Source organism: Hypanus sabinus, chromosome 31, assembly GCF_030144855.1.
Source record: "Hypanus sabinus isolate sHypSab1 chromosome 31, sHypSab1.hap1, whole genome shotgun sequence".
NCBI lineage: Eukaryota > Metazoa > Chordata > Chondrichthyes > Myliobatiformes > Dasyatidae > Hypanus > Hypanus sabinus.
This window is the reverse complement of record NC_082736.1, coordinates 35,774,196-35,791,695: the sequence shown is the minus strand read 5'-3', so window position 1 is coordinate 35,791,695 and position 17,500 is coordinate 35,774,196. Positions and strand designations below refer to the sequence as shown.

Genomic DNA, 17,500 nt, shown 5'->3' with positions numbered 1-17,500 from the left:
CCCCACTGTAGGAAACAACATCTCCACATCCACTCTATCTGTGTCTCTGGTTCTAGACTCCCCCACTGTAGGAAACATCCTCTCCACATCCACTCTATCTGTGTCCTCTGGTTCTAGACTCCCCCAGTATAGGAAATATCCTCTCCACATCCAGTCTATCTGTGTCCTCTGGTCCTAGACTCTCCCACTGTAGGAAACAACATCTCCACATCCACTCCATCTGTGTCCTCTGGTCCTAGACTCCCCCACTATCTGAAACATCCTCTCCACATCCACTCTATCCATGTCCACTGGTCCTAGACACCCCCACTATAGGAAACATCCTCTCCACATCCACTCTATCTGTGTCCTCTGGTCCTAGAATCCCCCACTGTAGGAAACAACATCTCCACATCCACTCCATCTGTGTCCTCTGGTCCTAGACTCCCCCACTAAAGGAAACATCCTCTCCACATCCACTTTATCTGTGTCCTCTGGTTCTAGACTCCCCCACTGTAGGAAACATTCTCTCCACATCCACTCTATCTGTGTCCTCTGGTTCTAGACTCCCCCAGTATAGGAAACATCCTCTCCACATCCACTCTATCTGTGTCCTCTGGTCCTAGACTCCCCCACTATAGGAAATATCCTCTCCACATCCAGTCTATCTGTGTCCTCTGGTCCTAGACTCCCCCACTATGGGAAACATCCTCTCCACATCCACTCTATCTGTGTCCTCTGATCCTAGACCCCCCCACTATAGGAAACATCCTCTCCACATCCACTCTATCTGTGTCCTCTGGTCCTAGGCTCCCCCACTATAGAGAAACATCCTCTCCACATCCACACTATTTGTGTCCTCTGGTCCTAGACTCACCCACTATAGGAAACATCATCTCCACATCCACTCTATCTGTGTCCTCTGGTCCTAGACTCTCCCACTGTAGGAAACAACATCTCCACATCCACTCCATCTGTGTCCTCTGGTCCTAGACTCCCCACTATAGGAAACATCCTCCCCACATCCACTCTATCTGTGTCCTCTGGTGCTAGACTCCACCCACTATATGAAACATCCTCTCCACATCCACTCTATCCATGTCCACTGGTCCTAGACTCCCCCACTATAGGAAACATCCTCTCCACATCCACTCTATCTGTGTCCTCTGGTCCTAGACTCCCCCACTATAGGAAATATCCTCTCCACATCCATTCTATCTGTGTCCTCTGGTCCTAGACTCCCCCACTGTAGGAAACATCCTCTCCACATCCACTCTATCTGTGTCCTCTGGTCCTAGACTCCCCCACTATAGGAAACATCCTCTCCACATCCACTCTATCTGTGTCCTCTGGTTCTAGACTCCCCCACTGTAGGAAACATCCTCTCCACATCCACTCTATCTGTGTCCTCTGGTTCTAGACTCCCCCAGTACAGGAAATATCCTCTCCACATCCACTCTATCTGTGTCCTCTGGTCCTAGACTCCCCCACTGTAGGAAACAACATCTCCACATCCACTCCATCTGTGTCCTCTGGTCCTAGACTCCCCCACTAAAGGAAACATCCTCACCACATCCACTCTATCTGTGTCCTTTGGTCCTAGCCTCCCCCACTATAGGAAACATCCTCTCCACATCCACTCCATCTGTGTCCTCTGGTCCTAGACTCCCCCACTATAGGAAACATCCTCTCCACATCCACTCTATCTGTGTCCTCTGGTTCTAGACTCCCCCATTGTAGGAAACATCCTCTCCACATCCACTCTATCTGTGTCCTCTGGTCCTAGACTCCCCCACTATAGGAAACATCCTCTCCACATCCACTCTATCTGTGTCCTCTGGTTCTAGACTCCCCCATTGTAGGAAACATCCTCTCCACATCCACTCTATCTGTATCCTCTGGTTCTAGACTCCCCCAGTATAGGAAATATCCTCTCCACATCCACTCTATCTGTGTCCTCTGGTCCTAGACTCTCCCACTATAGGAAACATCCTCCCCACATCCACTCTGCGTCCTCTGGTCCTAGACTCCCCCACTATAGGAAACATCCTCCCCACATCCACTCTGCGTCCTCTGGTCCTAGACTCCCCCACTATAGGAAACATCCTCCCCACATCCACTCTGCGTCCTCTGGTCCTAGACTCCCCCACTAAAGGAAACATACTCTCCACATCCACTCTATCTGTGTCCTCTGGTGCTAGACTCCACCCACTATATGAAACATCCTCTCCACATCCACTCTATCCATGTCCACTGGTCCTAGACTCCCCCACTATAGGAAACATCCTCTCCACATCCACTCTATCTGAGTCCTCTGGTCCTAGACTCCCCCACTATAGGAAATATCCTCTCCACATCCACTCTATCTGTGTCCTCTGGTCCTAGACTCCCCCACTGTAGGAAACATCCTGTCCACATCCACTCTATCTGTGTCCTCTGGTTCTAGACTCCCCCAGTATAGGAAATATCCTCTCCACATCCACTCTATCTGTGTCCTCTGGTCCTAGACTCCCCCACTGTAGGAAACAACATCTCCACATCCACTCCATCTGTGTCCTCTGGTCCTAGACTCCCCCACTAAAGGAAACATCCTCACCACATCCACTCTATCTGTGTCCTTTGGTCCTAGCCTCCCCCACTATAGGAAACATCCTCTCCACATCCACTCCATCTGTGTCCTCTGGTCCTAGACTCCCCCACTATAGGAAACATCCTCTCCACATCCACTCTATCTGTGTCCTCTGGTTCTAGACTCCCCCATTGTAGGAAACATCCTCTCCACATCCACTCTATCTGTGTCCTCTGGTTCTAGACTCCCCCAGTATAGGAAATATCCTCTCCACATCCACTCTATCTGTGTCCTCTGGTCCTAGACTCTCCCACTATAGGAAACATCCTCCCCACATCCACTCTGCGTCCTCTGGTCCTAGACTCCCCCACTATAGGAAACATTCTCCCCACATCCACTCTGCGTCCTCTGGTCCTAGACTCCCCCACTATAGGAAACATCCTCCCCACATCCACTCTGCGTCCTCTGGTCCTAGACTCCCCCACTAAAGGAAACATACTCTCCACATCCACTCTATCTGTGTTCTCTGGTCCTAGACTCTCCCACTGTAGGAAACAACATCTCCACATCCACTCTATCTGTGTTCTCTGGTCCTAGACTCTCCCACTGTAGGAAACAACATCTCCACATCCACTCTATCTGTGTCCTCTGGTCCTGGACTCCCCCACTATCAGAAACTTCCTCTCCACATCCACTGCATCTGTGTCCTCTGGTCCTAGACTCCCCCACTATAGGAAACATCCTCTCCACATCCACTCTATCTGTGTCCTCTGGTTCTAGACTCCCCCACTATCAGAAACTTCCTCTCCACATCCACTGCATCTGTGTCCTCTGGTCCTAGACTCCCCCACTATAGGAAACATCCTCTCCACATCCACTCTATCTGTGTCCTCTGGTTCTAGACTTTCCCACTGTAGGAAACAACATCTCCACATCCACTCCATCTGTGTCCTCTGGTCCTAGACTCCCCACTATAGGAAACATCCTCTCCACATCCACTCTATCCGTGTCCTCTGGTCCTAGACTCCCCCACTATGGAAACATCTTCCCCACATCCACTCTATCTGTGTCCTCTGGTCCTAGACTCCCCCACTAAAGGAAACATCCTCTCCACATCCACTCTATCTGTGTCCTCTGGTCCTAGACTCCCCCAGTATAGGAAACATCCTCTCCACATCCACTCTATCTGTGTCCTCTGGTCCTAGACTCCCCACTATAGGAAACATCCTCTCCACATCCACTCTATCTGTGTCCTCTGGTCCTAGACTCCCCCACTATCAGAAACTTCCTCTCCACATCCACTCCATCTGTGTCCTCTGGTCCTAGACTCCCCCACTAAAGGAAACATCCTCTCCACATCCACTTTATCTGTGTCCTCTGGTTCTAGACTACCCCACTGTAGGAAACATTCTCTCCACATCCACTCTATCTGTGTCCTCTGGTTCTAGACTCCCCCAGTATAGGAAACATCCTCTCCACATCCACTCTATCTGTGTCCTCTGGTCCTAGACTCCCCCACTATAGGAAATATCCTCTCCACATCCAGTCTATCTGTGTCCTCTGGTCCTAGACTCCCCCACTATGGAAACATCCTCTCCACATCCACTCTATCTGTGTCCTCTGATCCTAGACCCCCCCACTATAGGAAACATCCTCTCCACATCCACTCTATCTGTGTCCTCTGGTCCTAGGCTCCCCCACTATAGAGAAACATCCTCTCCACATCCACTCTATTTGTGTCCTCTGGTCCTAGACTCACCCACTATAGGAAACATCATCTCCACATCCACTCTATCTGTGTCCTCTGGTCCTAGACTCCCCCACTATAGGAAACATCCTCTCCACATCCACTCTATCTGTGTCCTCTGGTTCTAGACTCCCCCACTGTAGGAAACATCCTCTCCACATCCACTCTATCTGTGTCCTCTGGTTCTAGACTCCCCCAGTATAGGAAATATCCTCTCCACATCCACTCTATCTGTGTCCTCTGGTCCTAGACTCCCCCACTGTAGGAAACAACATCTCCACATCCACTCCATCTGTGTCCTCTGGTCCTAGACTCCCCCACTAAAGGAAACATCCTCACCACATCCACTCTATCTGTGTCCTTTGGTCCTAGCCTCCCCCACTATAGGAAACATCCTCTCCACATCCACTCCATCTGTGTCCTCTGGTCCTAGACTCCCCCACTATAGGAAACATCCTCTCCACATCCACTCTATCTGTGTCCTCTGGTTCTAGACTCCCCCATTGTAGGAAACATCCTCTCCACATCCACTCTATCTGTGTCCTCTGGTTCTAGACTCCCCCAGTATAGGAAATATCCTCTCCACATCCACTCTATCTGTGTCCTCTGGTCCTAGACTCTCCCACTATAGGAAACATCCTCCCCACATCCACTCTGCGTCCTCTGGTCCTAGACTCCCCCACTATAGGAAACATCCTCCCCACATCCACTCTGCGTCCTCTGGTCCTAGACTCCCCCACTATAGGAAACATCCTCCCCACATCCACTCTGTGTCCTCTGGTCCTAGACTCCCCCACTAAAGGAAACATACTCTCCACATCCACTCTATCTGTGTTCTCTGGTCCTAGACTCTCCCACTGTAGGAAACAACATCTCCACATCCACTCTATCTGTGTTCTCTGGTCCTAGACTCTCCCACTGTAGGAAACAACATCTCCACATCCACTCTATCTGTGTCCTCTGGTCCTGGACTCCCCCACTATCAGAAACTTCCTCTCCACATCCACTGCATCTGTGTCCTCTGGTCCTAGACTCCCCCACTATAGGAAACATCCTCTCCACATCCACTCTATCTGTGTCCTCTGGTTCTAGACTCCCCCACTATCAGAAACTTCCTCTCCACATCCACTGCATCTGTGTCCTCTGGTCCTAGACTCCCCCACTATAGGAAACATCCTCTCCACATCCACTCTATCTGTGTCCTCTGGTTCTAGACTCCTCCAGTATAGGAAATATCCTCTCCTCATCCACTCTATCTTTGTCCTCTGGTCCTAGACTTTCCCACTGTAGGAAACAACATCTCCACATCCACTCCATCTGTGTCCTCTGGTCCTAGACTCCCCACTATAGGAAACATCCTCTCCACATCCACTCTATCTGTGTCCTCTGGTCCTGGACTCCCCCACTATCAGAAACTTCCTCTCCACATCCACTCTATCCGTGTCCTCTGGTCCTAGACTCCCCCACTATGGAAACATCTTCCCCACATCCACTCTATCTGTGTCCTCTGGTCCTAGACTCCCCCACTAAAGGAAACATCCTCTCCACATCCACTCTATCTCTGTCCTCTGGTCCTAGACTCCCCCAGTATAGGAAACATCCTCTCCACATCCACTCTATCTGTGTCCTCTTGTCCTAGACTCCCCACTATAGGAAACATCCTCTCCACATCCACTCTATCTGTGTCCTCTGGTCCTAGACTCCCCCACTATCAGAAACTTCCTCTCCACATCCACTCCATCTGTGTCCTCTGGTCCTAGACTCCCCCACTAAAGGAAACATCCTCTCCACATCCACTTTATCTGTGTCCTCTGGTTCTAGACTCCCCCACTGTAGGAAACATTCTCTCCACATCCACTCTATCTGTGTCCTCTGGTTCTAGACTCCCCCAGTATAGGAAACATCCTCTCCACATCCACTCTATCTGTGTCCTCTGGTCCTAGACTCCCCCACTGTAGGAAATATCCTCTCCACATCCAGTCTATCTGTGTCCTCTGGTCCTAGACTCCCCCACTATGGGAAACATCCTCTCCACATCCACTCTATCTGTGTCCTCTGATCCTAGACCCCCCACTATAGGAAACATCCTCTCCACATCCACTCTATCTGTGTCCTCTGGTCCTAGACTCCCCCACTATAGAGAAACATCCTCTCCACATCCACTCTATTTGTGTCCTCTGGTCCTAGACTCACCCACTATAGGAAACATCATCTCCACATCCACTCTATCTGTGTCCTCTGGTCCTAGACTCTCCCACTGTAGGAAACAACATCTCCACATCCACTCCATCTGTGTCCTCTGGTCCTAGACTCCCCACTATAGGAAACATCCTCTCCACATCCACTCTATCTGTGTCCTCTGGTGCTAGACTCCACCCACTATATGAAACATCCTCTCCACATCCACTCTATCCATGTCCACTGGTCCTAGACTCCCCCACTATAGGAAACATCCTCTCCACATCCACTCTATCTGTGTCCTCTGGTCCTAGACTCCCCCACTATAGGAAATATCCTCTCCACATCCACTCTATCTGTGTCCTCTGGTCCTAGACTCCCCCACTGTAGGAAACATCCTCTCCACATCCACTCTATCTGTGTCCTCTGGTCCTAGACTCCCCCACTATAGGAAACATCCTCTCCACATCCACTCTATCTGTGTCCTCTGGTTCTAGACTCCCCCACTGTAGGAAACATCCTCTCCACATCCACTCTATCTGTGTCCTCTGGTTCTAGACTCCCCCAGTATAGGAAATATCCTCTCCACATCCACTCTATCTGTGTCCTCTGGTCCTAGACTCCCCCACTGTAGGAAACAACATCTCCACATCCACTCCATCTGTGTCCTCTGGTCCTAGACTCCCCCACTAAAGGAAACATCCTCACCACATCCACTCTATCTGTGTCCTTTGGTCCTAGCCTCCCCCACTATAGGAAACATCCTCTCCACATCCACTCCATCTGTGTCCTCTGGTCCTAGACTCCCCCACTATAGGAAACATCCTCTCCACATCCACTCTATCTGTGTCCTCTGGTTCTAGACTCCCCCATTGTAGGAAACATCCTCTCCACATCCACTCTATCTGTGTCCTCTGGTCCTAGACTCCCCCACTATAGGAAACATCCTCTCCACATCCACTCTATCTGTGTCCTCTGGTTCTAGACTCCCCCATTGTAGGAAACATCCTCTCCACATCCACTCTATCTGTATCCTCTGGTTCTAGACTCCCCCAGTATAGGAAATATCCTCTCCACATCCACTCTATCTGTGTCCTCTGGTCCTAGACTCTCCCACTATAGGAAACATCCTCCCCACATCCACTCTGCGTCCTCTGGTCCTAGACTCCCCCACTATAGGAAACATCCTCCCCACATCCACTCTGCGTCCTCTGGTCCTAGACTCCCCCACTATAGGAAACATCCTCCCCACATCCACTCTGCGTCCTCTGGTCCTAGACTCCCCCACTAAAGGAAACATACTCTCCACATCCACTCTATCTGTGTCCTCTGGTGCTAGACTCCACCCACTATATGAAACATCCTCTCCACATCCACTCTATCCATGTCCACTGGTCCTAGACTCCCCCACTATAGGAAACATCCTCTCCACATCCACTCTATCTGTGTCCTCTGGTCCTAGACTCCCCCACTATAGGTAATATCCTCTCCACATCCACTCTATCTGTGTCCTCTGGTCCTAGACTCCCCCACTGTAGGAAACATCCTCTCCACATCCACTCTATCTGTGTCCTCTGGTCCTAGACTCCCCCACTATAGGAAACATCCTCTCCACATCCACTCTATCTGTGTCCTCTGGTTCTAGACTCCCCCACTGTAGGAAACATCCTCTCCACATCCACTCTATCTGTGTCCTCTGGTTCTAGACTCCCCCAGTATAGGAAATATCCTCTCCACATCCACTCTATCTGTGTCCTCTGGTCCTAGACTCCCCCACTGTAGGAAACAACATCTCCACATCCACTCCATCTGTGTCCTCTGGTCCTAGACTCCCCCACTAAAGGAAACATCCTCACCACATCCACTCTATCTGTGTCCTTTGGTCCTAGCCTCCCCCACTATAGGAAACATCATCTCCACATCCACTCCATCTGTGTCCTCTGGTCCTAGACTCCCCCACTATAGGAAACATCCTCTCCACATCCACTCTATCTGTGTCCTCTGGTTCTAGACTCCCCCATTGTAGGAAACATCCTCTCCACATCCACTCTATCTGTGTCCTCTGGTTCTAGACTCCCCCAGTATAGGAAATATCCTCTCCACATCCACTCTATCTGTGTCCTCTGGTCCTAGACTCTCCCACTATAGGAAACATCCTCCCCACATCCACTCTGCGTCCTCTGGTCCTAGACTCCCCCACTATAGGAAACATCCTCCCCACATCCACTCTGCGTCCTCTGGTCCTAGACTCCCTCACTATAGGAAACATCCTCCCCACATCCACTCTGCGTCCTCTGGTCCTAGACTCCCCCACTAAAGGAAACATACTCTCCACATCCACTCTATCTGTGTTCTCTGGTCCTAGACTCTCCCACTGTAGGAAACAACATCTCCACATCCACTCCATCTGTGTCCTCTGGTCCTAGACTCCCCACTATAGGAAACATCCTCTCCACATCCACTCTATCTGTGTCCTCTGGTCCTGGACTCCCCCACTATCAGAAACTTCCTCTCCACATCCACTGCATCTTTGTCCTCTGGTCCTAGACTCCCCCACTATAGGAAACATCCTCTCCACATCCACTCTATCTGTGTCCTCTGGTTCTAGACTCCCCCACTATCAGAAACTTCCTCTCCACATCCACTGCATCTGTGTCCTCTGGTCCTAGACTCCCCCACTATAGGAAACATCCTCTCCACATCCACTCTATCTGTGTCCTCTGGTTCTAGACTCCTCCAGTATAGGAAATATCCTCTCCTCATCCACTCTATCTTTGTCCTCTGGTCCTAGACTTTCCCACTGTAGGAAACAACATCTCCACATCCACTCCATCTGTGTCCTCTGGTCCTAGACTCCCCACTATAGGAAACATCCTCTCCACATCCACTCTATCTGTGTCCTCTGGTCCTGGACTCCCCCACTATCAGAAACTTCCTCTCCACATCCACTCTATCCGTGTCCTCTGGTCCTAGACTCCCCCACTATGGAAACATCTTCCCCACATCCACTCTATCTGTGTCCTCTGGTCCTAGACTCCCCCACTAAAGGAAACATCCTCTCCACATCCACTCTATCTGTGTCCTCTGGTCCTAGACTCCCCCAGTATAGGAAACATCCTCTCCACATCCACTCTATCTGTGTCCTCTGGTCCTAGTCTCCCCACTATAGGAAACATCCTCTCCACATCCACTCTATCTGTGTCCTCTGGTCCTAGACTCCCCCACTATCAGAAACTTCCTCTCCACATCCACTGCATCTGTGTCCTCTGGTCCTAGACTCCCCCACTATAGGAAACATCCTCTCCACATCCACTCTATCTGTGTCCTCTGGTTCTAGACTCCCCCAGTATAGGAAATATCCTCTCCTCATCCACTCTATCTTTGTCCTCTGGTCCTAGACTTTCCCACTGTAGGAAACAACATCTCCACATCCACTCCATCTGTGTCCTCTGGTCCTAGACTCCCCACTATAGGAAACATCCTCTCCACATCCACTCTATCTGTGTCCTCTGGTCCTGGACTCCCCCACTATCAGAAACTTCCTCTCCACATCCACTCTATCCATCTCCTCTGGTCCTAGACTCCCCGACTATGGAAACATCTTCCCCACATCCACTCTATCTGTGTCCTCTGGTCCTAGACTCCCCCACTAAAGGAAACAACCTCTCCACATCCACTCTATCTGTGTCCTCTGGTCCTAGACTCCCCCAGTATAGGAAACATCCTCTCCACATCCACTCTATCTGTGTCCTCTGGTCCTAGACTCCCCACTATAGGAAACATCCTCTCCACATCCACTCTATCTGTGTCCTCTGGTCCTAGACTCCCCCACTATAGGAAACATCCTCTCCACATCCACTCTATCTGTGTCCTCTGGTCCTAGACTCCCCCACTATAGGAAACATCCTCTCCACATCCATTCTATCTGTGTCCTCTGGTCCTAGACTCCCCCACTGTTGGAAACATCCTCTCCACGTCCACTCTATTTTAACATTCGATAGGTTTGAACGTGGTCTCCTCTTTCTTCTGAATCCCAGTGAGTCGAGGCCCGGAGCCAACAAACATTCCTCATATGACAAGCCTTTCAATAATTTGGAATAATTTTCGTGAACCTCCTTTGTAGGAGGGTCTCGAGCTGAAGTGCCGACTGTTTATTTTGCTCCATTGTTGCTCCCTGACCTGCTGAGCTCCCGCAGCATTTGCGTGTGTGTAGTCGCTGTTGTGGTGAGATATCCATCTTTAAGAGGCCATGGGCCACTGACAGCAGCTCAATGGAGTCCACTGTCGGGGCCCGTCTTCTGCGATCCCTGCCCTCCCCGGGACAGGTTCAGGTGTTTCTGAGGCTCTGGGTGTTGCTGGCCGCCCCCCATGCCCAACCCTCCTCCTTTCCCAGCCGGGCCTGGGACCGTCCAGGGTGAAGTGATAGACCAGTGGGTGCTGTCCATTCAGGTGAGGCAGTCGGACTTCGGAGTGTGTGAGCCCTGACTTATCGCAGAAAATTGGGCAGGGCTGGCAGGTGGGTGTGGGAGGAGGAGGGTGTCCAGGAGGAAGGAGGTGGTGTCTCTATATTAGCGAAAGAATCCTTTCCTGTAGTAACTACTGACTGAGTGTATTATCGGAGCATAATCAGGCCATTCGGCCCATCGAATCTGCTCTGCTAGCCCACCATGGCTGATTTTTTTTTAACCCTCTCAATCCCATTCTCCTGCCTTCTCTTATATTCCAGAAGTGAGTGTTGACATTTCCACCGGCTCGCCCTGTACCGAGGTATGCAGGAGGACTCTGTTTTGTATGTGTCTGTATAGAATCTACGGCATTAAGATCTTGGGAAAGATGACGATGAGTGGCGGTATTTTTCAGAGATACATCGCGGCGACAGGCCCTCCCAACCCGACGAGCTCGCGGTGCCCCACCACCCAGGCCGTGCTCTCTTCTCGCTGCTGCCATCAGGTAGGAGGTGCAGGAGCCTCAGGTCCCACACCACCAGATTCAGGAAGAGTTATTACCCCTCAGCCCTCAGGCAGGAGGTACAGGAGCCTCAGGTCCCACACCAGCAGGTTCAGGAAGAGTTATTACCCCTCAGCCCTCAGGCAGGAGGTACAGGTGCCTCAGGTCCCACTCCACCAGGTTCAGGAACAGTTATTACCCCTCAGCCCTCAGGCAGGAGGTACAGGAGCCTCAGGTCCCACTCCACCAGGTTCAGGAACAGTTATTACCCCTCAGCCCTCAGGCAGGAGGTACAGGAGCCTCAGGTCCCACTCCACCAGGTTCAGGAACAGTTATTACCCCTCAGCCCTCAGGCAGGAGGTACAGGAGCCTCAGGTCCCACTCCACCAGGTTCAGGAACAGTTATTACCCCTCAACCATCAGGCTCCTGAACCAGTGAGGATAACCTCAACCCTGAACTGATTCCATCGGGAAGGAGGTACAGGAGCCTCAGGACCCACACCACCAGGTTCAGGAACAGTTGCTACCCCTCAACCATCAGGCTCCTGAACCAGAGGGGGCAGCTCCACTCGCCCCATCACTGAACTGTCCCCACAACCAATGGACTCACTTTCATCCCATGTTCTCGCTATTTATTGCTTATATATGTATAACTCTAATTCCTTTCTGTCGTCCTTTGCACACTGGTTGAACAGTCGGGCTGGTCCGGTCTGTCATTCGCGGTTATTAGTCTATTGGCGATTTATAGGGTATGCCAGCAGTTAAAGGAATCGCGGGTTGTCCATTGTGGCAAATACGTACTCTGATAATAAATTTTCTTTGAACTCAGTAAAGTGAGAACCAATATCTACTGGTCAAGATGGCACTGAGCTGCCGTCTCCATCGAGGTCACGGTTCAGACTTCATCTTTTTATTGGCGGCGATGGTTTTGGGGAGGGTGAGGGTGAGTTAGTGGTCTGTTGCCCCCGCCGTGGCAGCACTTGCGGAGGCACGCCCAGCCCGTCAACACGAATGACGCATTTCGCAGCCCGTTCCGAGGCAGCGCTCGCCGTCGATCAGGCTGATAACGTGGCGAACTGGACCAGAAGATTTGCAGATGATACCAAGATCGGGGGGTGGGTGGGGCGGGGTGCAGTGGACAGCTGAGTAGACGATCAGCGAGATCTGGGCCGGCTGGAAAATGGCAGATGGAACTCGATGCTGGCAAGAGTGAGGCGGAGTAGGTCTCAGACAGTGGGAGGTCGGGCACTGGGGGGTGGGGTGGGACAGAGGGATCTGGGGATACAGGTCTGTAATTCCTTGGAAGCGGCGGCATAGGGTCTCGAAACAGCGAGTGTTTACTCTTCACCGTAGATGCTACTTGGCCTCCCTGGTTGCTCCAGCATCGTGCGGGTCTTGCTCTAGGGTGCTAAGGAGAGCTTTACAGTCTTCGTGAAACAGAGTCACGAGTCCGGGAGCTGGGACGTTACGCTGAAGTTGTCTAAGGCGACGCTGCGACCAAACTTGGGAGAATCGTGTGCAGTTCTGGTCATCTACCTCAGGATAGACCTCCATCGGACTGAAGAGTGCAGAGAAAATTTGCAAGGACGTTGCCGGGACTTGAGGACCCGAGTTGTAGGGAAAGGCTGGGACTTTACTCCCTGCAACGTAGAAGATTGAGGGGCGATTTGAGAGAGGTATACAAAATTATGAGGGTTACAGGGGGTAAATGCAAGCAGACTGTTTCCACTGAGGTTTGGGTGACTCCAGATCTAGAGGTCATGGGTTGAGGGTGAAAGGTGCAATGTTTCTTCACTCAGAGGCTGGAACGAGCTGACAGTAGATGTGGGTTCGATTGCAACGTTTAAGAGAGAGTTTGGATAGGTACGCGGATGGGTGAGTTGTGGTCCAGGTGCAGGTCGGTGGGACGAGACAGAATAGCAGCTTGGCACGGATTAGATGGGCCGAAGGGCCTGTTTCTGGGCTGTATTTCTCTACGTCTGTGTGACAAATAAATGAGTACCAATAGCAAGACGTGGGCCGAACAGTTATAGACCTGTTGGTCTGTAACCTACTGGTGGATGTGGACGAGTTGCAGAGATGGGCAGAGAAATGGCGGATGAAGTTTAACCCAGATGAATGTGAGGCGCTGCACCTCGGTAGGGCAAATGCAGGAGGCAGCACACTCTTAAGGGCAAGGACCTTAACAGTGTCGCTGAGCAGAGAGATCTCCAGATCCAAGTCCACAGCTCCTTGAAAGTGGCTCCACGGGTCGAGAGGGAGGTGGAAAAAGCTTATGGACTCTTGCTTCTATTGGTTAAGGCTTTGAGTTGAAAAGTCAGGAGGTTATGTTAACTTTATAAAACTCTAGTGAGGTCGCATCTGGAGAATTGCACACAGTTCTGGTCATCCCACTACAGGAAGGATGTCGGGGCTTTGGAGAGGGGGCAGAAGAGATTCAGCAGGATGCTGCCTGGTTTAGAGGGCATGTGCTGTCACGAGAGGCTGGATGAACTTGTGTTGTTTTCGCTGGAGCGTCAGAGGCGGAGGGGAGATCTGATCGAGGTTCATAAGATTATGGGAGGCATAAGTAAACAGGGAGTATCTGTTTCCCAGGGTTGAAATGTCTAACATTGAAGATGAAAGGGGGTTGGTTCAAGGGGGGTGTGAGGGGTAAGTTTTTTTACCCAGAGAGGGGTGGATGCCTGGTGTGGTGGCGGAGGCAAATACATGAGAGGCTTTTGGACGGGCACAATGAGGTGAGGGAGATGGAGGGATATGGACATGGTGTAGGTAGAAAGGATTAGTGTCTGGGTGTTTTTGATTTGCTTTTTAGCTGGTCCAGCACAACATTGTGGGCCGAATGGCCTCCGTGTGCTGTACTGTTCCAGTCATTGGTTTCTGCCTGGGAGGTTCAGCAGCAGAGACAGGACACAGTATGTGGGCGGGGCGGTAGTGGGCGGAATTTAATTCCCGTAAGAGCGAGGCACCTTGCTTCGGAATCAGGAATAACAGTGGGACGTGCACAGGGAATGGCAGGGCCCTGCGGAGCATCGAGGAACAAAGGGATCTTGGTGCACGAGGATCGGTGATGGGAGATAATGCTGTGAAGAAGGCATGGGGACAGTTACCTTCATAAGCAGGCAGAGAACACAAGAGGGACCTGCCTAGGTGCACAGCATCCACCGTGAGACCCTACCGAGGGGGCCAATCATCCTCCTGACATTTCACACTGCCACCCAGCTTTGCGTCATCAGCAAATTTGCTAATGTTACTTTTAATCCCTTCATCTAAATCATTAATGTATATTGTAAATAGCTGCGGTCCCAGCACCGAACCTTGCGGTACCCCACTGGTCACAGCCTGCCATTCCGAAAGGGACCCGTTAATCACTACTCTTTGTTTCCTGTCAGCCAGCCAATTTTCAATCCATGTCAGTACTCTGCCCCCAATACCATTTTACCCACTAATCTCCTATGTGGGACTTTATCAAAAGCTTTCTGGAAGTCCAGGTACATTACATCCACTGGCTCTCCCTTGTCCATTTTCATAGTTACATCCTCAAAAACTCCAGAAGATTAGTCAAGCATGATTTTCCCTTCATAAATCCATGCTGACTCGGACTGATCCTTCTACTGCTATCCAAATGACTATAATATGATAAGTTTTAACCTACAATTCGAGAAGGAGAAGGGAAAATCGGATGTGTCAGTATTGCAGTTGAACAAAGGGAACTATGGAGCTATGAGGGAGGAGCTGGCCAAAGTTCAATGGAACAATACCCTAGCAGGGAAGACTGGAACAACAATGGCAGGTATTTCTGTGAATAATACAGAAGGTGCAGGATCGGTTCATTCCAAAGAGGAAGAAAGATCCTAAGGGGAGTAAGGGGTAGCCGCGGCTGACGAGGGAAGTAAAGGGCAGTATAAAAATAAAAGGGAAGAAGTATAACATAGCAAAGATGAGCGGGAAACCGGAGGACTGGGAAGCTTTTAAGGAGCAACAGAAGATAAGAAAAAAGGCAATACGCCAAGAAAAAATGAGGTACGAAGGTAAACTAGCCAAGAATATAAAGGAGGATAGTAAAAGCTTCTTTAGGTATGTGAATAGCAACAAAATAGTTAAGACCAAAATTGGGCCATTGAAGACAGAAACGGGTGAATTTATTATGGGGAACAAGGAAATGGCAGACGAGTTGAACAGGTACTTTGGATCTGTCTTCACTAGGGAAGACACAAACAATCTCCCAGATGTAATAGTGGCCAAAGGAACTAGGGTAAAAGGATGAACTGAAGGAAATTTATATTAAGCAAGAAACAGTGTTGGATAGACTGTTGAGTCTGAAGGCTGATAAGTCCCCGGGACCTGATGGTCTGCATACCAGGGTACTTAAAGAGGTGGCTCCAGAAATCGTGGACGCATTGGTAATCATTTTCCAATGTTCTATAGATTCAGGAACAGTTCCTGCTGATTGGAGGGTGGCTAATGTTGTCCCACTTTTCAAGAAAGGAGGGAGAGAGAAAACAGGGAATTATAGACCGGTTAGCCTGACGTCAGTGGTGGGAAAGATGCTGGAGTCAATTATAAAAGAGGAAATTATGACACATTTGGATAGCAGTAGAAGGATACCCAATGACTTGGCCTCCACAGCCCCCTGTGGCGACAAATCCCATGGATTCACCACTCTCCGGCTAAAGAAATTCCTCCTCATCTCTTTTCTAAATGGACATCCCTCTCTTCTGAGGCTGTGTCCTCCAGTCCTATACTCCCCCACTATAGGAAACATCCTCTCCACATCCTCTCTATCTGTGTCCTCTGGTCCTAGACTCACCCAGTATAGGAAACATCCTCTCCACATCCACTCTATCTGTGTCCTCTGGTCCTAGACTCCCCCACTATGGGAAACATCCTCTCCACATCCACTCTATCTGTGTCCTCTGATCCTAGACCCCCCCACTATAGGAAACATCCTCTCCACATCCACTCTATCTGTGTCCTCTGGTCCTAGGCTCCCCCACTATAGAGAAACATCCTCTCCACATCCACTCTATCTGTGTCCTCTGGTCCTAGGCTCCCCCACTATAGGAAACATCCTCTCCACATCCACTCTATCTGTGTCCTCTGGTCCTAGACTCACCCACTATAGGAAACATCCTCTCCACATCCACTCTATCTGTGTCCTCTGGTCCTAGGCTCCCCCACTATAGGAAACATCCTCTCCACATCCACTCTACCTGTGTCCTCTGGTCCTAGACTCCCCCACTATAGGAAACATCCTCTCCACATCCACTCTATCTGTGTCCTCTGGTCCTAGACTCCCCCACTATAGGAAACATCCTCTCCACATCCACTCTATCTGTGTCCTCTGGTCCTAGACTCCCCCACTATAGGAAACATCCTCTCCACATCCACTCTATCGAGGCCTTTCACCATTTGATAGGTTTCAATGAGGGGTGCTCATACTTCTGAATTTCAGCGAGCAGAGGCCCAGTCAGCTCTTTATATGATAAGCCTTTCAATCCTGGAATCATTTTTGTGAACTTCCTTTAAACCCTTTCCAATGTCAGCCCACGCTTTCTAAGATAAGGAGCCCAAAATTGCTCCAACTAAGGCCTCAGGAGGTCCTTATAAAGTCTCAACATTACATCCTCGCTCCGATATTCTAGTCCCTCGAAAAGAATGCTAACATCGCATGTGGTTCGCTCACCACGGGCTCCACTTGCAAATGAACTTTTAGGGAATCCTGCATGAGGACTCCCAGAGGACACGGACACGGACACAGACACAGATACAGACACTCTCACATACACACACACACACTCACTCTCACATACACACACACACACTCACTCTCACATACACACACACACACACACACACACACACTCACTCTCACATACACACACACACTCACACACACACTCTCACATACACACACACACACACTCACTCTCACATACACACACACACACACTCACTCTCACATACACACACACACAGAGTCACAGACACTCTCTCAGACACACACAGACACAGACACTCTCTCTCTCAGACACACACACACACACACACATACACACACACACACAGAGTCACAGACA

The 17,500-nt window shown here is 50.4% G+C and overlaps 1 protein-coding gene across 3 annotated transcripts in view; it reads left to right on the top strand.

The window, feature by feature from the left end:
• Positions 1-17,500, top strand: part of LOC132384086 (calpain-1 catalytic subunit-like) — a 108,060-nt gene that overhangs the window by 7,741 nt on the left and 82,819 nt on the right. Inside the window, exon 2 of one of the 3 annotated variants that reach the window (XM_059955419.1) lies at positions 11,334-11,423. The exons of the other annotated variants lie outside the window; for them this stretch is intronic. The gene's annotated coding sequence lies outside the window, so the exon portion shown is untranslated. The remainder of the gene's footprint in view (positions 1-11,333; positions 11,424-17,500) is intronic. 3 annotated transcript variants of the gene reach the window in all.